Genomic DNA, 24,613 nt, shown 5'->3' on the forward strand with positions numbered 1-24,613 from the left:
GGGGAAAAGCCACGATCCTCAGCCAGACGTTAAAAGCCTTCCTCCTGCCAGCAGCCCACCTGGCCTTGCTCCCTTCAGTCCAGCCACTCTGGCCTCTGTCTGTTCTTCCAAGGACCACCCCCTGCCCCACCTTCAAAAGCCCTAGGCTGGGAGCACACTGAGCTCTTTACCTGTGACTTCTTCAGGTTTACCTCAAATGCTGGAGATTGCTCTGCACTGGGCCCTCGGTTCTTCCCCCAGGGCTCTTTCCATAATCCCGGGAGATGTCAGCCTGGCTTTATGGGCCCCAGGACTTGCCTGGGAAGTGGCAGGAAGCTGGGGCTCTAGAAAACCTCAGGTTCCCAGTCCCATGACTCATCCTGCAACTGCCTAGCAGGTATCCCAGTGGGCTCTACAGCCCTGGGCGACCCCAGGATAAAAGGCCCTGCACTACTCAGGAGCCCTGGCCCCTGCTGGTTTTCCACATGTAATTTAGAGAAGGAGAAAGCAAGCCACAAGTGTAGTGACCCAAACAGTATGGTACTGGCATAAAAACAGGCACTTGGACCGATGGAATAGACTACAGAGCCCAGAAGTAAATCCACACATGTATGGTCAAGAAATTTACAGCAAAGTAGCCTAAAATGCAGAGTCGGGGAAAGGACAGTCTCTACGATAAATAGCGTGTGGACAACTGGGCAGTTACATGCAAAAGAATCCCACTGGACTGCTCTCTTACATCATCCAAAAACAGAAGTCAGAATGGATTAAAGCCTTGAATAGAAGACCTGAGACCATGTAACACCAAGAAAGAATAGGTAGTGAGCTCCTTAACATCAGATTTGGTTTTTAATTCGTTGGCTCTGACTACAAAAAATAGAAGAAATAAAAGTAAAAATTAACAACTGAGGCTACATCTTGTTGAAAAGCTTCTGCACAGCCAAGGAAACCATGCACACACTGAAAAGCTGAGGTATGAAATGGGAGAAAATATCTGCAGTTCAGATCTGATTAGGGGTAATATCCAAAATATACAAAAACTGACACAACTCAATAGCACACAACGTCTCGTTAAAAAATGGGTACAAACACTAAATAGCCATTTTTCCAAAGATGACATACAGATAGTCCACAGGCACAAGAAAGATGCTCAGCATCATTAATCATCTGAGAAATGCACATCAAAACCTCGATAAGATATCATCTCACACTTGCCAGAACGGCCATCATCACAAAGGTCACAAGTAACAGATGTTCACGAGGAAGTGGAGGAAAGGGAAACCTTGTACAGCATTGGTGGGAATGTAGATTTTTGCAGCCATTTTGGGAAAAACATGGAGCTTCCTCAAAGCCTAAATATAAAACTCATATGATCCAGAAATTCCACACCTGGATATATGTTTGAAGAAAAGAAAAACTCCAATTCAAAAAGATACTTGCACCTCAATATATATAACAGAATTATTTACAATAGCCAAAAAAATGGAAGCAATCTAAGTGTCCAACAATAGATGAATGAATCAATGAATGAATAATAATAAATAAATAAATAAATAAATAATATATAATTTATTTTATTTGCATTTATACATATAGGATGGACTACTACTCAGTCATAAAAAAGAATGACATTTTTCCCATTTGAAATGACATGGAATTATCTGGAGGATATTGTGCTTAGAGGAATAGGTCAGACAGAGAAGACAAATACTGGATGTTATCACTTATATGTGGAATCTGAAATATAAAACAAGTGAACGTATATAATAAAACCAAAACAGCCTCACAGGTATAGAGAAACAAACTAGTTGTTACTGGTGGTGAGAGGGAAGGAAGAAGGAACAAGAAGGGGTAAAGGATTAAGAGACACAAAGTACTACATATAAAACAAATAAGCTCTGTGTCTATAGGAATGTTTACTTGTGTGTTTTAAACTTAAGCCCCAGTTTCATCCTGAGGAAGCTGGTGGATGCTGGGGTGGGGAGAAGCTACCTTTGTAAAATAGTTGCCAAGCTTTCCAACAACTCAAAGGCATCAGCTCCTCAGGCCACCCGAGGTGGATGTGTGACCAGCTTCTCCATTTCTTTTAAGAAAGTGGTCTGTCCGAAGTTTCTGTCCTTTTGAGATTCAATTTTGGATCCATGAATTTTTTTTATGGGGGGGAGATAATTAGGTTTATTCACTTGATTTTATTTTTAGAAGCGGTACTGGGGATTGAACCCAGGACCTCATGCATCCTGAATATGCGTTCTATCACTTGAGCTATCCCCTCCCCTTGAGACTCAATTTTGTAACTTTTGTTTCCAGAAAATTATTCATGTAGCCTAACAGGGCCAGTATATAGGTATGTAGTTGTTCATTATCTTTTTATAATACATTTTTGTAAAGTATTTCTTTGTCTTATTCATAATTAACTTATTTTTTACTGTCTTGACAGGGTTCACTTATTTCCAAATAGAAAACAATACTTTCCTTTTGCAAAAACCAACATTTATTTGTATTCATCAAGCAGAGTGGTTGGTTTCTAATTGGTTATTTTAGATTTTTGATATTAATTTCTCCTCATTTTCACTGAAAAATACTGTATGATATCTCTCATATACGGAATCTAAAAAAAAAAAAGAAGAAGACAAATGAACTTATATATAAAACAGAAACAGACACATAGACCTAGAATACAGACTTGTGGTTGCTGGAGGGAGTGGGGCGGGAAGGGATAAACTGGGAGGTGGAGATTTGCAGATATTGACAGGTATATATAAAATAGATAAACAAGTTTATACTGTACAGCACAGGAAACATAGTCAATATCTCGTAGTAGCTCACAGTTAAAAAGAATATGAAAATGATTATATGTATATTCATGTATGACAAGAATTGTGCTGTACACCAGAAATTGGCACAACGTTAAAACTGACTATAACTCAATAAACAAAAATGAAGGCAAAAAAATAAAATAAAAATGGGAAAAAATATTATTTTAGGAGCAGGTCTTACCAATTGGAGTCCCATGAATTATATCACGAGAGCCATTTCTCAGACAATTGATAAATGATTGTAAGATTGACAAATTCTCATAAGGGAAAGAAAGGTGGAAGAATGAGCGAGATGGCCCAAGGGCATGGTCTGGGGACAGCCGGCCCAGAGATGCAGTGCTGCTCCGAACTGAGCGATTTTGAATTTTGAATTTCAGATTCTTGGCTGTAAATGCCTCACTTTAGAGCCCCTCAGATTCAAATCTGACCTAAGACACAGGCTCTTTTTCTGTGATTACTGAACCCTTCAATGTTGGTGCTCAAATATCATTTGCTGAACAAATCCTCACAGATACTTCAACATCACACGTTTTCATGAAGCTGAACCTGAATAAAGAGATCTCCATGTCAGGATAGGGCCCCTGCTCTGTTTTCAAAGGGGACAAATGCTGAATTTCTTTCTTTGTCAAAGTAGTTATCTAGTTTTTGAATGCTAGTTTGTTTCCCCATGTTTTTGATAAAACTGAATTGATTGGAAAGGTAAAATAAGAACTCCTTTCCCCCAGGGCTATAGTCATTCTTCCAAACTGAGCTGGAAAACACTGTTGTTAGTTTTAGTAGCATTTTAAAGAACTTCTTCCCCATATATTGCTTCTAGAGGACATTCTTAAGCCTGGGTAACCAGTATGAAAGATGTGGAAAGAATCAGGTATAATGAGAAAGTCTGAAAGCATTTCTCTTGAGCAAACTAGCCTATTTCCAATAATGCCATTATTTTTATTAACATTATTTTTGATTTATAAAATAAATTTGTGCAATAGCAATCTCCTCTCCTTGGGGCCTTAGAAATAATATCCACCATCTGTGGAGAATTTATTACATTCTGGTCATTCAGCACATGCTAATTTGATCCTCACAATAATCCTATGAGGAAGGTCATAGGATCAGAGAAATTCAATACTTTCATCACACCTACCAGGGTCTGGAGCAGGGATTTGAACTCAGGGCAGAAGGAGGCTAAAGCCGATTTTCCCACCTTACTGTGCTGCTTCCCTAGGACACCAGGAAGCTGCTTTGTATCCAACATGAAGCTGAACTCAGTTAGAAACAAGCACATGGGCCGAAGACCTACCTCCCACAGGGAAGATGGCTTGGTGCCGCTCAGAAAACGTCAGCTTAACACCCTGAGATTAGTTAGCCTTGCATCTCTCGTCCATGAAGGGCTGTTTAATTCAAGTCACGTGTGGGCATTTTCGCTCCGAGTACAACATCAGTTCTAAACCTGGTGGTATCTCACAGAGGCACACGTCAAAACCCAGGAAGCAACCTGAGCTGTTACTGTTCCCAAGCAGAAATATCCTTGGAAGTTTACCTGAACAGAAGGCCTATCTGAAACCCTGGAGGTTTGCCCAGCCTTGGTTTCCTGTCTGACTGAAAGCAGAGAGACGCAGACACGGAGCCAAGGGGTTTGTGCTTCTGGGATCAGCAACCTCAGTTTGAGGATTTGGACCAGCGAGGCTGCATGCAGCCTGCAGCCAGGGCCCTGCCAGCACCACCAGTCCGGGGGCCCAGCAGCACAGTGAGACACCGGAGGAAGAAGGTAAGCGTTACAAGCGTAACAAGGCAACGGGGCAAACTGACTTCCCACCTGGCGGAGAAGGGGAGACAGATCCCCCGGGGTTATTTTTATAGATTACCCAGGAGGGATCTTTTGCTGCCTGCAGTACTGCCGGTAGCTGATGTGTACTGAGCACTTGCCCTGCTCCTGGTGCTTAGCACCTCACACATAGCATGTCAGTGGTGAGTAATTATAATGAGTGGCTGAAAAGGCAAGCGTGCGGCTTTAAGGCTTTCTACAGAGGCTGCTGTTTCGGCACAGTCTTCGCTAGAAAGAGCTGCCTCCGTTTCTAGAGCTGCTCCACCTCAGCTGCCTGCACCGTTTCCTACGCCCCAGCGCAAGGTGGCCCCGAGTCAAGGCGCTGTGGTGTTGCCGTGCCGCGGCCAGGACTGGAACAACAGCCCCAATGCCTGCTTTGGGAAGCAGGGCCTCAGGTGCACCCACAGCCCTCCAGCAGTTATTTCCCGCCATCTCCCCATCTCCCCGTGATGCTTCCTGCTCTGGTTAAACTTAACCCCGGGCAAACCGTATCTCTTCCCTCCTGAAAACCCTCCCTTTGCTTAGGGAAGACGGGGCAACATGTGTGGGGGAAAGGGGAAACTCTCTTCAAGGGTTGTTTTCTAAGGAAGGAGAGGAGATCTCTAGGTATTCCACAGCAGACTTGCTGTCTCATTGGCCAGAATATTTTGGTCAAGTACCCATTTCTAAATCTAACTTTTGCAGAAATGAGACTGCCGTGATTAGCTTAGACTCACCGGGATCGTCCCCTAGAGCTGGGGGTGGGGTTGACATCCCCAGAATTATGTGAGCAGAGGTAGACACCTGAGTAGATGGAGGTTAGGAAGGGAGAGCCGGGGGAGTGGACACTGCGTAGCAGCCCTCAGTGTCCTCTGCAGGCGGGGAAAGTCCTTCCTACCTCTGACCCAGACAAAGTCTTACTTTCCCACAAACATCACTGCTCCAGGGCTGGGTCCTGCTATTAAGGAAAAGAAATTCTTTCCTCTTTATGTCTCCATGCCACTCTATACCAGCCTCTATTATAGCTCCTACATCTTCTTGTTTTTAAACATCTTCTTTTTATGCATATCTCTTCCAGGTGGGTTAGGAGCTCTCTGATCAAAAAGGCCTGCATTATTCAATGTTGTATTTTCAGCACCAGCTGAAACATAGGTGCTCCATAAATGTTGAAATGATTTCTGAATTTCTTTTATGAAGGTCTATTTCATCATTACCTAGAATGCAGGTATGGGGTGCGTGTTTGGCTTTAAAATGTGGGAGAGACCATAGGATGATTCTGTTGTTGGTTGGTTGGTTGGTTGGAATTAATTTTTATCCTGCCTAATTTAAAAAAAAAAGGATGTAAGGGAGCAGGGGCGCCTGGGTGTGATGTACTGTGCTGAGCGTCGCTGTTCCTTTAATCCCCACAGCACACAGGACAGAGGGATGCAGCAATTCAGACCTCATCCACCTGTGCTCCAGCTCAAAGACTGACATATTTCCCGACTTGCCCAAGGCTCTGGCAAGGAAAACTCAGGTCCCCAAACCCAGGTCATTCTGGTGCAGCAGTAACCAGCTGGGTTTTCAGCAACTTGGATGGAGCCATCTGTTTTCCCAGCCCACATAAAAATATGCACAACAAAGGTACAAATCAGCAAATCTACAGCTCCCAGGGGACCCAGCTGGGCTGTGCCCTCCCTTTGGGGACCACTGAAAGGTAAATCTGGCCCTGGAAGACAGAGGGCCAGCAGCAAGGCTAAGGGGCTAAGCAAACCCAGACTCTCTCATCCCTTTCCTGCCTTTGCCTAGAACAGAGTCCACCTGGCTCCCTGGCCACGTGGCCATGTGCCTGTGCAAGGGGCACCACAGGGCATGCTGAGTGCCCAGAAAATTACCAGCAGCCTCATGTAGTTTGCACCAGGCCACCAGGAACTGGCCACATAGGAACTCCCTTCTCTGACACTCCTGGGTCCTCAGACTGTCTGGTCAACACCCACATTCTCACAGAATAAACATGGTGAGCCCAGGTGGTCAGGAACAGAGTGGGGTTTTGTGTCCTGGTCTTAGAGAAGAGAGCCCCTTAGCTTTTCCCACATAGCTGCCTTCTGTGGCCGCAGCTTCTCCTTCCCTACCACACCACATCACAGAAGGGAACTTAGAGCCATCTTGGCTCTCCAGTGAAGACAGAGGACAATAGATTCCACATGAAAAATGGAACAAAATGGGGGTGCTGTTAGCCAGCCACCTAGGTGCAGGTGGCATTTGGTAACCCAGGATGGGGTGGTGATTTAGAGGGGCATTTCTCAAAGTCATTACAGTTAATTATCACAGAGTTACAGACTCATCAGCAGGCAAAGAGCCAGCTCCAGATCCCCAGGGAAATTCAGATGGCTTAATAAGCAAAGTGGCATGCATGTAAGGCAGCTGATTCTCTATAAAGAAATGATTTCATTATTTCTTTATTCCTCACTCCTGGATCCCATGCCTATTATATACTCACCACATCTTGGAAGTCATGTGTCCAACAGGGCTCTGGGTCGGGGAAATTACTGTGCTCCTTGTTTTTAATTTAGCAGCACACTTTCACCACGGGACCAGTGCATTTTTTCATGACTCCTGATTCATCTCAGAAAGGTGCATTTCAATCTGGTCATCTTCTAGACTCCGTGGTAGTCACAATTGAACCAAAATTCTGCAGAGACACTGATGCAGTCTTAACAATGATTGCATGAATGGCATCACCACCATTTACTGTATAGAAAGCCCTTGCACGTCTGGGAGCCAGAGCAGGAGCTTAATGGACATCATGCACAGAAACAGGGGATCTGTTCATTAGAGCTGGTGCTGAACAGAAAAGAAATGTACTGGGCTTTGAACATTACTTCCTCTTCTGGTTTCTTTTTCTTTGATTGTTGTGCTAAGGTCTCTATCATTACTCCTGAGAAGCAGGAATCATCTCAGAAAGTATCCTGCTCTTTGGCAGAAACCCCTGCTGACTCATCCTGCCCCACAAACCCTGCTAGTCCAGCGTAGAGGAAGAGGGCTGTGTGTCTGCTCAAAGCCACTCTCCCACAAATATGGGTGCCTGGATTCCCGTTTCTTTGCTGCTTGTGAATTTCCATTTTCTCTGAGCCTTCTCTCCTCATGTAGCCCCGAGGAGCAGAGGTTAATGAAAAAATGAAGAGCTTGACTTTATAAATGAAGTAGAAAACACATTCTCTAAAAAAGCAAAAACTAAGTGAGCTAATATCTGTGGAGGATAAGGAAAAGATTTTTCTGAGCTAAATAAGAGTAGTGATTTAATTACAGTGTTGCTACTTGAAGATATTTTATTGCGCTCATTATTGCTGTCTCCTTTTTATTATTTTTCAGTGTGACTGAAGAGCCTATCATATCAAGTCTAAGCTTCCAGTATTTAAAATTACATGAAAATTTTGCAGAAAATAATTGACTTGCTCCCAGCACATCAACTTGTCAGGCAAGACCTGGGTGGAATAATACTTCACATCAGGGGACTGCAAACTTCTTCTGTAAGGAGCCAGAGAGTGAATATCATATGTTTTATGGTCCATGTTGGTTCTGCTGAAACTGTTCAATTCTGTCCTTAACATAGAAGCAGCCATACCCAATACGTAAACGAATGTGTGTCCTTGTTCCAATAAAATTTTATTTATAAAAACAAGCCACAGACCAGATTTGGTTCTTAGGTAATGGCTTGCTGACCTCTGCTTCCTAGCAAAGCCCTAATAAATTTTCTTCTTTGGCTAAATAGTGAATGGGAGCTTGTAAAACCACAGCCATTCTGAGGGGATGACACAGCCCCATATGAGGTGGTAGCCAGCACACAATACCTGGGTTTCTTTCTTCTACTTTCTAACAATAATAATAACTGATAATTTAACAGCTATTTTCAGCTTAGAAAGTACATATTATCTACTTGAACTGCAAATTCTGTGAGCTAACATCATCACAGTGCAGATTATTTATTATCTCAGGCTTCCAGTTTCTGGGGATAGTGGGTGGGTTATCCATACCAAGTATCCTACTGAAAACAACTGAAGAAGCTGAATATAATACAAAAAGCATCTACCTAAAAGCACCTGAGAGCTAGCAAGGTAGGAAGAAACTACCAGACCTAAAAGGAGAGAAAATATTAAGACGCTCAGAAGCAACTTCTGCCCTGATCGCTATTTGCTGATCCTGGCAAAACTGAACTTTGCTTTTGGTAATTCATGGGGTGATCAGGGCTGAAATCAAAGCCTAGGGCCTGTACAAGCTAGAAAATCTTTAAGAAATCACCAGTACTGTATACTTGAATCTCTGGGGTAAAAGAGAGCCAGAAGTGAAGCTGACTTCCTGCAAATAAGCGGGTAGATTTCACATCCCCACGTGGATCAAAGGCCCTCTAGCCTTGAACTTGGCTGAAGGTGATAGTTCCTCCAGACATCTTTCAGAAGCAAAGATATGTCACATCTGGATGAAGGCACATATACTTTATTCTGGGCCTCAGATTACTCCTGTAAATGATTTCCCAAGCAGGAGGACCTAGCACGACAGCAAGAAAATAAGCTACACAATTAACTGGAGCACCAGGATGTCAACAAGAACAGATCTGCAAACACTTTAGCTGTTAGAAGTATCAGAGACAGCTCAGAGAACAAGTGTGTTTACTATTCTTAAAGGAAAAGAGCGAGCAGGATTGATAGCAGAAAACCATAAAAATGGCAGTGTAAATTTTTCTTTAAAGAAATAATAGAACATCTAAAAAAAGGAAAATCAAACAACCAAAAATTAAAAACTTAATAGAAAATTTTAATAGCAGATTAGACCTACAATAAGAGAGAATCAGATATTGGTAGCCCCATATTTGGAGAAGAGGTGCCCAATAGCCCACAAGTAGCAAGGGCCCCAAAATGATAAGTTTATTTCTTTGGAGTTGAACATCCCACTAACTTTTCAGTATGTGGCCAACTTTGTGATTATATGTGTTTATATTGCTAAGGGAGAGAGGAAAACTTACCATCTTTTCCTGCCCACCTTAAACTGATGATTTTCGATCCAGTTTTGGAGCTTCATTCTGCCTCCTGATGACAAGTCCCCATCAGGCCACCAGGACGTTCCTTCTGTCCTATCTAGGAGTTTTGGTCTTGTGACCAAATTCACTTGATCTGCCACAACGGAATTCAATGGAATACACTTTAGTTTCAGTTTTTTTCTAGATAATGAAATGAAAAAAGAACAGCCTGCTATTCATCAAATGACCCTTGTGTTTAATAACCAAACATAAATCGAGTTGGGATTCGAGGGGGAAAAATAATGAAAGAGTATTAATAAAAGTATTTCTTCATGTAAAAGTATTTAAAAGTCTACACATGAGAGTGTTGGTGGCACGGGTAGTCCCGCTGCTCAGAGCGGGCCGTGTAATCCTGTTCTCCCTCAGCCCTGGACACTGCCCTTAGCCTGATGCTCCCAAGGTCCCCTGGCCCCTTTTGTACCTAACTTCACTGGGACTGAACTCTGCCCAGATACCTTCAGAGGGATCACAAAGACTTGACCAATTCAATGTGATTGATGTTTTTTGTCTTCAAATAATAAATGATAATCTAAATGACACTCCACCCTAATTTTGTGTTACAGTTTTCATAAACTGTAATTCTCTGTATATTTTAAGCCCTGCAAAACTATCAGATAGCATTGTACTTACCACCTACTCTTTCTCTTGTTCTTTATTCCTTTTTGGATTTCTGTAGTAACTTTCCTCCTGTCCAGAGAATTCCTTTTAGCATTTATCTTAGTATGTGTCTTCTGGTAATGAGTTTCTCTGTTTTTATTTGTCTAGAAAACTGTTTATTTCACCTTCACATTTGAAAAATACTGTCACCTGATAATCAATTTCAGGTTGATATTTTTTTTTTCTCTTGCATTTTGGAGACATCATTGCATTGTCTTCTGGTTTTTAGTTCTCTTTTGAGAAAATAGCTATCATTGATGCTTCTTTAAAGGTGTCAGTTTTCTCTGGATGCTCTTAAGATTTTGGCTTGCAGAAATGTACAACCATGAGCCTAATCGTGGCTTCTTTTGTACTTACCCAGCTTGGGGTTTGTAGTACTTCTTTGATATCTTTCACCAGTTTGAGGGGGGAATAATCTCAGCTACTGTTTTTTCAAATACTGTTTCTGCACTATTATCTCCCTCCATTTCTTCTCTGATTCCAACTACATATGTGTTGGACCTTTTCTCCATATGCATGTATCTCTTACGTGACTTTTCTGCATTCTTCAACTTTCTGCTCTCTGTCCTTCAATTTGAATATTTTAACTGACTTAATCAGTTAACAAATCCTCCTTTTTGTTATGTCCAGTATGTGATTAAACCTTCTATTTAGATCCTAATTTCAGTTGTTACATTCTTCAGTTGTAGAAATTTCATTTGATGCTTTTATAGACTTTACTTCTCTGGTGAAAATCCCTTTTTAAAATTGATTTTTCTTGAATATATTAATCAGGATTTTTAAAAATCCATGTCTCTTAATCCTAGCATCTAGCTTAACTATGGATCTGTTTCTATTGTCAGTTTTTGTTTAGAATGCTGTTTCCTGGCATATCTTGTACTATTTTACTGAATGTGTAATGTTATTTATGAAAAATTGTAGATGTTCAGGATTATATTATCTTTCTTCCAAGGAAATTTATCCCATCCTCTGACAAACAGGTACAGTAAACAAGAGACTGGGCTGATTCCAACAACTTGTAATCTCTGTAAGGCTTTAATACCTCTGGCAGATCAACTGAGAGCCTAGGGTACTTACTAGTGAAACTGAGGACAGTCATCGGTTAGGTCCATTAAACTATAACTTGCTTAATAAAACAGTAAACTGTAACCTACCTCAATAATCAAGCTCACTTTGTCTTTACAGAAACTCACATGTCCTTCAAGCATCATGCAGCCTAAACAATGTTTGCCCAAGTTGTTTTTCAGGAAATTGGAGTCAGCCATTTTCAAGTTTGAGCCCCAGCTAGTTAAGATTAATTGGGACCACTGACCCACCAACTGGGTTATGCACCAAGTGTCCAATCCATGATCTGTTGGCATCAGAGGGTCAAAAACTCCACCCTCAGAACATGCTAACACCACCATTTCCTGAACACGCATCCCATGAAGAAGCATGTACCTTAGGTGCCCCTGCACAGAACAAGGATGACATCACCTTTTTGTTACCTCCAGTCACCTTTCCCCACCATGCCTCACACCATCCTGCTTCTTTATCCTGTAAATATCCCTTCACCTTTGGGGAGGCAGATTTGAGATTTGTTCTCCCATCTCATCTTCTCACTTGGCTGCCTCATGAATAAACCTTTTTTTAAAATATATATTGTGTTGCAGTTTAGTCAGTTTACAATGTGTCAATTTCTAGTGTACAACATAATGCTTCAGTCATACATGAATATACATACATTCATGTTCATATTGTTTTTCACCATAAGTTACTGCAAGATATTGAATATAGTTCCCTGTGCTATGCAGTATAAACCTGTTGTTTATCATTTATATATATATAAAATTAGTATCTGCAAATCTCAAACTCCCAATTTATCCCTTCCTCCCTTCCCACCCCCTTCCCCCAGTAATAACCATAAGTTTGTTTTCTGTCTGTGGGTCTGTTTCTGTTTTGTAAATAAATTCATTTGCCTTTGCTTTTTTTTTAGATTCTACATATAAGTGATATCATATGGTATCTTCTCTTTCTGGCTTACTTCACTTAGAATGACATTCTCCAGGGACATCCATGTTGCTTCTCTGCAGCAAACCTCAGCATCTCAGCATTTCAGCTTGCTGCACATCAGGGAAATGAGCTTGGTTCCAAAGTCCTTCTGAGCAGACCCTGAGCTCCATTTTTTACCACGTCACCCTTCTGAGACTGCCCTAAACTCCTTTTTTTTTTTTTTGCTTTTAACCTGCCTTCTGCTTGACTTTTTAGCTTCTTGCCTGTACACCTTAAGAATTTAGAAAGTGCCTTTAGGTGAAACCCAGAGTATCCTCTACACTTCTCATCTCAGAGGTCTTAGCCTCAGGTCCTGTCTTCCCAGGCAGTCCTGAACTCCAATTTTTGTCTCCCTATATGTGTGAGATACTGAAAGCTCTGATGGATTCTTGCCTCTTAGAATCTACCTTCTGCCCAGTGCTCAGCCTTTCCTCCTATGCCAAAATTTGGCAGGTACCCTGAATGTGGCACAGAGAATATTCAACTTACATGAGTTTCTCTTCTCCTGTGATCTTAACCATTCAAGTCCTGGGTATCTTGGCTGCTCTTTAATAGCTTATAAAAATGTGTATTTTGTGTTTTATGTGGATTCTCTAGGTGTTTCAGCAGGAGGCTCGATCTGCTGTGAGAGACTCCGTTATCGCCGGAAGTAGGATAAGCTTCCTATAACAGAAACACGCACTTGTCTCTCTGCTTTCATCACTTGTCAGGCACAAGAAAATTAGACTCTAGATATCTTCTCGGATACATTAGAATCTTCTTCCAATACCAGTTAGATGTCTTATAGTTTAATTACTTTAGGGCTAAGTCTACCTAGTTTGTATGTATGAATATGTCCAAACCTTCAAGTAAAAGAATGTGTGTGTCACATGCTGCCTGAAGTGTGGTCTTCTGGTCCAATGTCTGGGAAGACATACTTCCCTAATTTGAGTTTTTAGGCTTCTGGTTAATCTCTACTAATTTCTGAATGTCTCTAATTCAGTGAAATTCTCCTGTTGTTTAGAGATGGAGTTTCCTTATTTCTCTTGCAAACATTATTCAGCCCCAATAATTTCCTGGTCTTTTGCTTTCTGAGCCTACACTTTTGTTACAAAATGCTTCAAAATAAGGAAAATAGGAGACATTCCTATGTAGATCTGTTCATGTGAACATTGCTATTCTTCTCTTTTGTGATTCTTTAAAAAAAAAAATCTTTTAACTGTATTTAGACTCCATCCATTGAGGCCCATTTATTACAAACCCATTAGACATTATTAAATCAATTAAAATATATCATTCAGTAGACACTGTATTGAACCTAATTTAAAATGCATATGTTGGAACTATAGTGGATCACTGTGTTGTCAGATATGGTGGTTCTTCATCTGTTGCTGATAATGATGAAACTGTGTTTTGAAAAGTAAAAGCCATCTGCAGCTGCTTGGAAAGTCAATTGACATTTTGTTAATTAGCATTTATTTACAGTAGTTGAATAACAATATCAAACTACAATAAGGAATGAGCAGCTGACATTTAAAAAAGCTGGTAACATTAAGTTTTATCATTTGGCATCAAGTGAAAAGCACAAACTCTTTCACAGTCTAAAATGGGATTCACTGAAATCTGCTTAAATCAGGAAATAAACTAGAAAAGGGAATGAGAGTTCCCAGAGAGGTGGGGTTAAGGGGTGGCCTTGGGTCTTAGAATGTCACAGATGAGAAAACCACTAGTTGAGTAGCCAGTTAAGCAAAAGGGGAGGGTAAGAAGTAGGTGAAGTTATTTCCTTTTCTAGTGGCTTTTTAACATATGCCAAATTATCACTGGAATTTTGGCAGTTAGGTAATACCAAATGACTTAATGATCAAATTAAGATGTCACACTCAACTCAGGTCCTGAACTGTTACCATCAACCTCTGTGCATGAAGCAGTCAGGGAGCGAGGGGGAAGAGAGGAGCTGATTTTATCAGGACCGTTTTGACATATTAAAATTTGACGTCAGAAAAAACATAGTGAGTGTTTTGACCGCTTGCTTGCTTTCTTCCCTCCCCATGACTCCTAAGAAATAAGAAGCCAAAACTGAAAGGTACTAAGATATTTTCATAAAAAATAGGTGGTCCTGTCACCAAATTTCCAGCTGATCTTAAGTGATGGTATCAATAAACAAATGAGCCACAATTTCACCATCATACATGGTGAAGCACATTTGCACATCTGTATTCATCCTCTATAACTGGCATATGAGATCGCTCATATGTGGAATCTAAAAAAAAAAAAAAAAACCAGCAAAATAAAACATAAATGCTACATGTTCTTTGATGAAGGAGAAAAAATAAATTACTCTGCTCTTGTGTCTTTTAAGAATGTTAATGCACTATCTAACACAGGAGGTCCACTGTGTCATAAACTTTCATAAGAAACCTTTTCTTTCTTAAAAATGCTGGCAAGCTGGCTTTGCCTTGCAATTACGATACCCTGTAGCAGCAAAGGCAAAACATATTGCCAGTAAACAGCTAATGATTTCCATGATTGTAAGTATGCGAACAGCTATGCATTTATGAAACTAGAAATCCATTCTCTCATGTCTCTGCAGGCTTGGTGTGATTCTCCTACCCAGCCATAATTCCCACTCCAAGAAGTAGGATGGATACTTAGTGATCTGGGAGACAGGCCTGTCAGTATTGGATGAAATCTGCAATTCCACTGATCTTAATGGCTATGGACAAATTAGGAATATGGATACAGAACATTTTAACAGAAAAAAAAAATGCATCAACTTTTTCATTCTCCAATTCACTCCAGCCAAGTGACACCAATGGACCATCTCTGACCAGGGGTTCAAAGCTAGTTTTTTAAAATACTCTCATTTACTAAAAAGTAATGAATGAGAGACTGTAAAGGCCAGTTACTACAGAGAATGTTCACTCCACTGAAGCCAATAATTGTAGCTTAAAAATGGTGGCTTTACATTTTAATTATTAATCTCACTTTCAGCAGATGTGTTCCGAATCTGCCCAGCTACCCGCTTGGCTTCAGTTAAATGAAATATTTCTTTTGTTATACCTACAAGATGCTAGTCAAAGAAAAACTGGCTCTATAAAGTATTTCTTCTATGAATATGATTAGTTAAGACCCATAAATTTTCCTGAAGAGTTAAGATAGGGAGTTTTTTTGTTTGTTCATTTTGTTGTGTTTTTTAACACCCAGCCTAAAGTGTGATATGACAGCAGGGCACCATGTTCTTTTGTTCATTGGATCTCCACTTGGTCTTCTTTTTTTAAAAATTGAAGTACAGTCAGTTACAATGTGTCAATCTCTGGTGTACAGCACAATGTCCCAGTCACGCATATACATACATATATACGTTTTCATATTTTATTCACTAAAGGTTACTACAAGATATTGAACAAACTTCTCTGTGCTATACAGAAGAAAAACTTTTTTTTAATCTATTTTTATATAAAGTGGCTAACATTGTGAATCTCAAACTCCCAAATTTATCCTTTCCCACCCCTTTCCCTGGTAACCATAAGATTGTTTACTATGTCTGCAAGTCGGTTTCTGTTTCATAGATGTCTTTTTTTTCTTTTTCTTTTTTTAAGATTCCACATATGAATGATAATCATATGGTATTTTTCTATCTCTTTCTGGTTTACTTCACTTAGAATGATGATCTCTTGGTCCATCCATGTTGCTGCAAATGGAATTATTTTATTCTTTTTATGGCTGAGTAGTATTCCATTGTATAAATATACCACAACTTCTTTATCCAGTTATCTGTCAATAGACATTTAGATTGTTTCCATGTCTTGGCTATTGTATATAGTGCTGCTATGAACACTGGGGTTCACGTATCCTTTTGAATTAGAGTTCCCTCTGGTTATACATGCAGGAGTTGGATTGCTGGATCATATGGTTCCATTAGGTCTTAATATGATTCCAGTTACCTTTTCCATCAAAGCATGGAAAGGTTTAATTTTTTTTTATTATTAAACATTTCCCTTCCTTACCAGTAACTTTATTTGAGATCTAGATAGGTCTGAACTTACCTACCCTTGTTCTCACACAGGAGATCAGTTACTTAAAAAAAAAAATTCTTTTTTTCATGGTGAATTAGCAACCATTTCATATTAAATCAAACTGGGTTCCAGGCACTCTAATGTATATCCAGCTGTGTTAGGAATAATGTGATTCACCTGTTCAGTAACCATGTAAGTTAGGCATTATTATCCCTATATGTACGTTAGGAAACTGAGGCTCATGGAGGTTGAGAGGAGTTCAGAGTGACACAGTGGAAATCAGTTAATGACAGATCGAGCCTTCCTATGATTCCCGTGCCAGTGCTCCTTCTACAACAGAACATTTTGCTCATTGCGTGAAGACAATCAGAAAGAAAGCTGATAGTATTAAGATGATGCCCTTACCCCTAAGGTTTTAATTCAGTTCTGAGCTATGCTGCCTTTGATTTGGATTGGTCCTCTTTTCTCTTAAAAATCAAAACTAATGCCAAACTCTCCATTACAATTAAAACATCCAGGAAAGGCTGGCTTAGTCTCCTGTTGCACCTTTTCTAGTTTAAGACTAAAGTAGGCATATCTATTATTGAGCTTTCAAATTCAGAAGTCAAAGGAGGTAAGAAAGCCAAAATGATCTCTGGAAGTTAATGGGAACTTTCTTATCCTGCCACAGAATTCTCCATTTCTCTTGTTTTGTTAGAGACCGTTTCTTCCTGCTTTCTCTTCTCACAATCCGAGCAATGTTTGCATTTTCTTGTATGTTCCTAAGTATGGAGTTATCTTCAGTATTTCAAACTCACTGAAAACTAGCCCTTTAAAGAAAGTTCAACATAGGAGAGAATGTGGGCTTTGTCACAGACAGACTTGGCATCAAATTCCTTACCCGAGCCACTCCCACACTGTAAGAAGAGGCAAGCTCGTAACCTCTGAGCCTTGGTTTCCTGATGATATTTGCACCCTACAGTGTTTTTGCTGAATAAGATAACATTAACATCATGTCTGAGACAGCAGGAAACTTGTGCGGTAAAAATGACTCCCTTTCTCTCCATTCCTCTTTGTTAGTTTATCTAGAGGCAGCTCATTTTCTACAAAGCAACTTTCTCCATCGCTGCTCTTTCTGGCCTGCACAGTAATTTATTAATTAATTATTATTGTTTTTGTTGTTGTCGTCGGTGGTGGTGGTGATGGTAAAACACATATAATGAAATTTACTATTTTTACAACTTTTAAGGGTACAGTTCACATTGTTCTGCAGCCATTACCACCATCCACCTTCAGAACTGCTTCATCTTCCCAGACTGAGCCTCTGTACCCAGCAAACATTAACTCCCCATTGCTTCCTCCCACCAGCCACTGGCAAACACCATTCTACTTTCCCTCTACCAATTTGACTACTCTAGGCACCTCATGTAAGTGGAATCCCACAATATTTGTCCTTATGTCCCACAATGTGACATTCCTCAAGGTTCATCACTGCTATAGCATGGGTCGGAGCTTCCTTCCTTCCTGAGGATGAGCAGTAATCCATTGCATGTCTATGCCATGCTCTGCTTCTACTTCCATCTGGATGGTGATTTTGACCATAGGGATGCTTGGGCAAGAACCTGAGACTGACTTCCTTCAGAAAGGACCCCTGTAGCTCATTCTGGGAGCTGAGTAGGTTAAGTAACCAAGGAGCCCCCAGAGAAACCTAGCGCTGGTGGGTTGTCCTCGGCAGCCCCCTCCCCGCTTTCTCCTCTCTGTGATCCAGTGCTGTTTGCTTGCTGTCCTTTCCGTCCTCTGTGTTGGGTGTGCCATCTAAATAGCAACAGCCTAACCCGCACCCTAACCCCAAGCTCTCATTCCGACAGTAAACTAGGCAGCCACCCAGTGTGAGGACAGGTACGTAACAGTTACTGTGAGTTTTAAAATCTTCCTGAAATGGAGCTTGGATTGATGACTCAGGACTTTTACGCCTGTGAGATTAGGAGAGAGTCTGTTTTTACTCATCTGTCTCTCGCCTCCCTCTCCTTCCTGTCTCTCCCTGCCCCTCTTTCATTTCTTACGCTTGTGATACTTCTTTTGCTGTCGTGATACATCTGAGTCTACGTTCCTTCCCTGAAGTGGGGGCAAAGAAACATAGTATTAACTCAGATCAGTAATTTCCTAATTCAAAAATATTCCTAGGAAATTCTCCCCTTTTGGCTCATTTCATTTTGTATCTCTAGGTCTCCAAATCTTAGGAGGAAGAGAAGAGTGAAAAGCTAAATGCCACAGCACAATATTGTGTAGTTTACTGGGAATTTGAAATAATGGAAAATCTGGTACAAATACACCAAACTTCCAGGTTAGTCCTCAAGACATCTATCTTTTTACTGTAAGTAAAAAGAGGACGTAAGACATTCATATTTCTCTTTAGAAAATGAAGAAATGTAAGTCAATCTTGGTTTCTTGCATTCAGAGCACTGTGAAAAGTCATCAGGGGAAAACTTGTGTTCTTCTCAACCTAGGCAGCTCTCTAATTCTCTCTTTAAAAAGAGGAATGAGTGATTTTTATCAGAAGCTTTATAAAGCCCAAGTCCCAAAGCAAACATGTTTATAATCAAGCTGTCCCTAGAGGCACGCCTACCACAAACGCTGGATGGCTTGGTGCCATGAGAAGAATTGTGGGGCTTTAGAGTTGGAAGGATCTTGGTCCAAAATTCTAAATGGATGCTTCTCTTCTAGTTCACAACATGGAAGAGGTAGGCCCCAAAGAGTAGGGGCTGTGGCATGTATGCTCCATGGTTGTTGTAGGCTGCTGGGGCGTAGGATCAATGTATTTTGGGCAGCATGAAGGTGGAGGAAAGAAAGGCTGAGAGAGGGAGGAAGGAGGGGGAATAATGGAGAAAATAAAGGGAGGGAGGAAGGAGGCAGGGAAGAAGGACAGGAAGGTAAATAGTATTTATTACACACACACACACACACACACACACACACACACACACACACACACACATAGAATTTTTGTTTAAGAGCTTTTACTATTTAGATTAAATTATCCCAGCAAAGCACAAATAAAGATATTAATATCCCATATTTAGAGTTGAAGAGGTTGAAGTTCAAAGAGTGTGGACTCAGATATTTGTAGCTTATTGGAGAAAAGAGGCACTGATAGGGGAAGCAGAATCTCTCTCGAAGGGGACATAAGGCAGAGAAAGGGCAGAAAGGATGCGTGCGATGGACCCACGCCCATTAACTGCTTCCTACGTTTGACCGCGGCACTATGATGATGAGACCGCGGCCAAGCCCAGGAGTTACACAGACCCTGAATTAATATTGACTGAAATGAATTCCCTCCTTTGTCAGATATGGGAAAAGAAAAGGTGATAGTAGGATTCACATCGTTCTTCTTTCTGCAAGTCCTAGTACACCGCCAGACTTAGCCCCTCACCAACTGCGGTGCGTGGTACCTTACAGACACACGGTAGGAAATGGCCCAACGCACAGATGCAATGTTTCAAGGGAGGAAAACTTCACTTTGATCCAGGCAGTATTTGTGCCCCAAGACGTGAGTTCTGGTTATTCTGATTTCAGCTCCTAGAACAGTGAGTGTTAGGACTGATTGGGCTAATAACTGATTTCAGGAGAAGAGAAGAGACTCCTGGAGCACACTGTGTCTGACTCCTAAGCAGGCCTTTGCTGACATATTATTTAAATAACTTAGGAAAAGTGAAGGGCTCGCCAATTCACCAGCGCCTCTGGTCTCCAGGCGTGTAAATGTATTTTTCAGCATCTCACATGTAATGTTCTGAGGCTTCAGGCCGACTTCTCTGGCAAATCATTTAACATCCATGTGTCTCAGGTTCTTCCACAATAAAATGTGAAAGCAAAGCTGGTCTCTAGGGCATCTGCCAGTTCCAGATTTCTGGGCTCCTGCAATTCCCTGTGTATGAACTCTTGTCTGTGGATGGAGTATTGGAGTCACACTTTTTTCTGCACCGGTGCAAAGATTTAAACACAGACTTTCATCACCATCATCATCACCCCAGTGATTTTTACAGAGTGTGCTAAGAATTATTCCTATTTCTATTCCTAATTCTCATTATAATTCTTAGAACAGGCATTATTATCTCCAAAATGCTGATGAAGAACTGGCACTAGTTCAAGAGTGATCCAATACTGGTGACTAATTTGGGGTTGCTGTAGGAGCGCTGCAGTATGTAGAATATTTTCAGAGTTGATTCACTCAAAAAGGTTTTTGTTTGTTTGCTTGCTTTGCTTTTTGCTTAATTCTTTCTCTTTATTTAAGACTGCTTCCTCAGGCTAGATTCCCAAGAGAATAATTGTATTTTTTTTCAAAGACAGGAAGGTTCAACTCCTTTTCAAGGCAACACAAATCTCACTCCATCTTGCAGGTAGCTCCCGAACTTACCTTCCTACCCACAGAATGGGCCACTTACTCCTTGGTGTCATTTCTGGACCCTGTGCACATTCCTGTCACAGCACCTCTAACATTTTCTCAAATTGAATCACTACATGCCTATCTCTCCTTACCAGAGTCTACCTGTGAATCCCTAAGCCAATTACTTTTATATTTATCGAGAGAGAATTTTTAAATCTTTGTTCCATCAGTTCAATAGCACTTGATATATAATAAGCACATAAAAAATCTTGACTGAATGAATGAAGCGTTGATAAATTAGCTTTCACAGTATTGTGTAGATTTAAACTACAAGCAAAAAGTGTGTGTGTTCTATCTTTTCTACATTTGCATCAGAGTGGAGGACTGCCGGGGAAAATTCCCTAAAGCATGCTTCCTTTTCCTGGGCACCACACTCTATGAAATATTCCTGTAAGTACTCTCCCTTTTAGTTCAGGAAATTCTCTCTGGTCTACTTACTCTCAACCATCTAGCCCTGATGTGATTTCCAGGGTTTCTGCTTCATCCTGATCCTGTGTTCTCCTTCTTCACCTGTCTCCTCACTACTGACAGCTAGTTGGATGGTTAAGTATTGCTCTAGTTTCCACTGACAAGAGATGGAAATGGTTACCATGTTCTCTGGGTTTATACCATTGTATCTTGATTGATCAACATTAGCATTTGTTTAGTTATTGGTTCTAAAAATACTCCTCTTGTCCCTCCTTTTTCCTACCTACTTGTGATGGTTAATTTTACATGTTAACTTGATTGGGCCGTGGGATATCCAGGTATCTTAAGAAACGTTATTTCTGATTGTGTCTATGAGGGTGTTTCTGGGAGACATTAGCATTTGAGTTGGTGGATTGAGTAAAGCAGATGGCCCTCCCCAGTGTGGGTGGCCATCATGCAACCTGTCAAGGGCCTGAACAGAACAAAAGGCAGAGGAAGGCTGGATGTGCCCTCCCTCTGCCTGAGTGCTTGAGTTGAGACATTGATTTTCTCCTGCTCTCAATGCTCCAGGTTCTCGGGACTTCAGACTATGCCACCAGCTTTCCTGGGTCTCCCACATGCAGACAGCAGATTATGGGACCTCTCACCCTCCATAATTGAGCCAGTTCCTCACAATAAATCTCTTTCTAGAAGATATATATATATAATATAATCTCAGAAACAGAACCAATGGGATTGTATATATAATCTGTTTCCCTGGAGAACCTCCATTAGAAGTAGAATACCTATTTTTATTTCCTCTATTGGATTCATCTAAACTTATCTTCCCATCAGTACTTTTTTCTTAGTTTATACCCTTCATTTGTTGAGGAGAACGTCTTCAAGTAACTTTATAAGAAGAGTACATGGGAGGCAGATTTTCAATATACTGGTATATTTGAGTATGTTTATTATTGGGTTGAGCATTTGAATGAGCATTCCGTTCTAAATTGAAAATAATTTCCCTCATACTTCAAAAACATTGATCCACTTCCTTTTAGCATCACCGTTATTGTTGAAAATTTTGATGTCAAGCTGGGTCTCATCTATTTGCATGTGACCTCCCTCCTACTGCTCCAGTCCTGCTCCCACTGCTGGAAACTTCATGATCTCACATCCAGAATTGCACATAAGAATATCATTCTGTGTACAACCTAAGTGTGTATAATGACTCACTAATCCTGTTTGGCATACAATAGGCTCTTTTTTTATACGAAATTTGTGAGTCTGTGGTGTCTCAAATGTCACTATCTGAGTGACACTTTCCCTGACCACCCAGCTGAAGTTGCAGACCTGCCCCAGTATTCAGTCTGTCTTCCTTCCCTGCCTTGATTTTGTCCAGAGCGCATACCAGTCTCAAAAACACTGAATAATTACTTTACCTTTTTTCCCCTCTTCTATCACTAGAATGTAAACTCCAAGAGTGCACAGATTTTGCCTTTTTTTATTCACTACTATATGTCAAGAACTCTGCCCAGCATTGAGTGGGTATTTAATAAGCACTTGTTAAATAAATTGTTTCATATTTAAGAAAGAAGCAATAAAAGCTGCATCTGCATGTGAAGGGCTTGTCAACTGGCTTCTTCAGTTTAGATTAGGTGTATGGGCTGCTGCCCATGAGGAGAGCCACCCATCACACTGGGAACTCTCAGGGGGGAGGTTAGAGAAGAAGTTACACTGGGGAGCAAATACCCAAGTTCTTTCCAGAGGGTTCGTTCTGAAAACCAATTGAGATACCAATTTTTATTTAGAGTTATGAATAAATATCTTTAAAAATATGTGGGAGGAGGCTGCACAGCAAGAAAGAGAGAATAGAAATCAGAAGTAACTCCACTTAAATAGATGGTAGGTTTATTGGTGATAATTTTTTCTTTGTATTTTTCAATACCTTTCAGATTTTTGTATATGTTATAGAACTTACAGAAATTAAAAAAAATACGTTGACAAGATGCCCTAGTAAGGTTTACCCCGTGATTGCTGTGTCATGTGAACTGCTTGTGTGTGTATCTATTCAGTACTTCCTCTTCATTCCAAGTTTCATTCCAAGCCGATCCCTCTTCCTTCCTCATTCCAAGCTGATTCTTCTCTTCAGCTCTCTTCATGTCCCTTTACCTCTTTAACCATTAGAAATACCATTTTAATTTAGACATAGGTTTATTTAGAACTCTTATATTTGATAGAGTTTTTAGCATTTCTGCTACTTAGGCAACAAAGCCTGATTTCTATCACTAACATTTTTTTCTTTTTTAGCAAAGTGAAATCTTAAACTCTCTTCATAAACTTGTAAAAATAAAAGCCAAACTTAAATATGTCCCTTTCTCTTAAAGAAAAAAAAAAATGGGGAGTGGGGATAAGTATAAACGACTGCATGTATGACTGTGTTTCTTGGAGAAAGGAGAACAAATTTGGAAACAGACAGAAGGGTGCATGTTTCAAAATGAAAGAAAAAACATCCTGAAATACCAATAAAATCCACTTTTAATTTCCAAAGTTTGATCAGTTTCTTTTTTTTTTTTTAAACCTTTTACTTCTCTATCTTATTTATTATCCCACTCCCCCATTAGTATATAAGTACTATGAGGGCAGGGGTTTTTGACTGTTTTTTTAACTACTGTATCCCCAGTGCCCAGAACCGCATAGTAGATGTTCAATAAATACTTCTCAAATGTATAAAATAATTGTTTTTAAAAATTATTTTGATTGCTGGGTATGGAATAAACTGGAAGGTAACCAGAGTGGAGTGTAAAGGAGCCTAATGCAATAATCTGGGCAAGAGGTAACAGGGTTTAGACTAGAGTGATGGCAGGAGGACAGTTTGGGGGATGTGTCTTGGAGGGAGAGCTGACAGGTTAGACAATGAAGTTATTCTTACAGATTGGGAGAAGGGAGATCATCACTGTTTCTGGCTGAGCAATGGGTGTTGTCATTTACTGAGACAGAGAAGACTGGAGCAAACAGGTTGTGCGCGGAAGAAGAAAGGGGAGGTTACGAAAACTGGTAGTTACCTGTTTTCCTTGCTTTCTCTGTAGTGCTTAACATTCAGATAATACCTGTTCAGCTATGAAAATCTTAACACAGTGACAAGTCAATTCACCTACGACCAGAGCACCCAGAGCTCTTGGATACTGTTGGAGAGTCACTCAAGGAAACAGAAACTTCATCACAGGGTTTAAAAAATAAAAAAGATTAGTGAACTGATAATGAAAACAAATTCCAAAACACCAAATTCTGCCAGAGGCTCTACTAGCATGGTGGTTACAGCGAGACGTCGGTGTTACGTCTACACTTTGTGTCTTCAGCAGGGAAACATGAGTTAAAATCAGGGTGTGGGGAACCAGGCAGGTATAGACTGACTCACACGCCACCACTTCTTAGCTGTGTGGTCTTTGGTTAAGTTACTTAAACCTCTGCGGGTTCCTC

General features: G+C 40.5%; 1 protein-coding gene and 1 pseudogene across 1 annotated transcript in view; one reads left to right on the forward strand and one right to left on the reverse strand.

Annotated features, from left to right (window-relative positions):
* LOC106730685 (translation initiation factor IF-2-like) overlaps positions 1-4,300 on the forward strand; it is a 32,407-nt gene extending 28,107 nt beyond the window's left edge. Inside the window, exon 3 of the mRNA XM_032492021.1 lies at positions 4,012-4,300. The gene's annotated coding sequence lies outside the window, so the exon portion shown is untranslated. The remainder of the gene's footprint in view (positions 1-4,011) is intronic.
* Positions 1-24,613, reverse strand: part of LOC116667318 — a 434,058-nt pseudogene that overhangs the window by 298,851 nt on the left and 110,594 nt on the right.

The sequence above is a fragment of the Camelus ferus genome, chromosome 11, assembly GCF_009834535.1.
Source record: "Camelus ferus isolate YT-003-E chromosome 11, BCGSAC_Cfer_1.0, whole genome shotgun sequence".
NCBI classification, from domain to species: Eukaryota; Metazoa; Chordata; class Mammalia; order Artiodactyla; family Camelidae; genus Camelus; species Camelus ferus.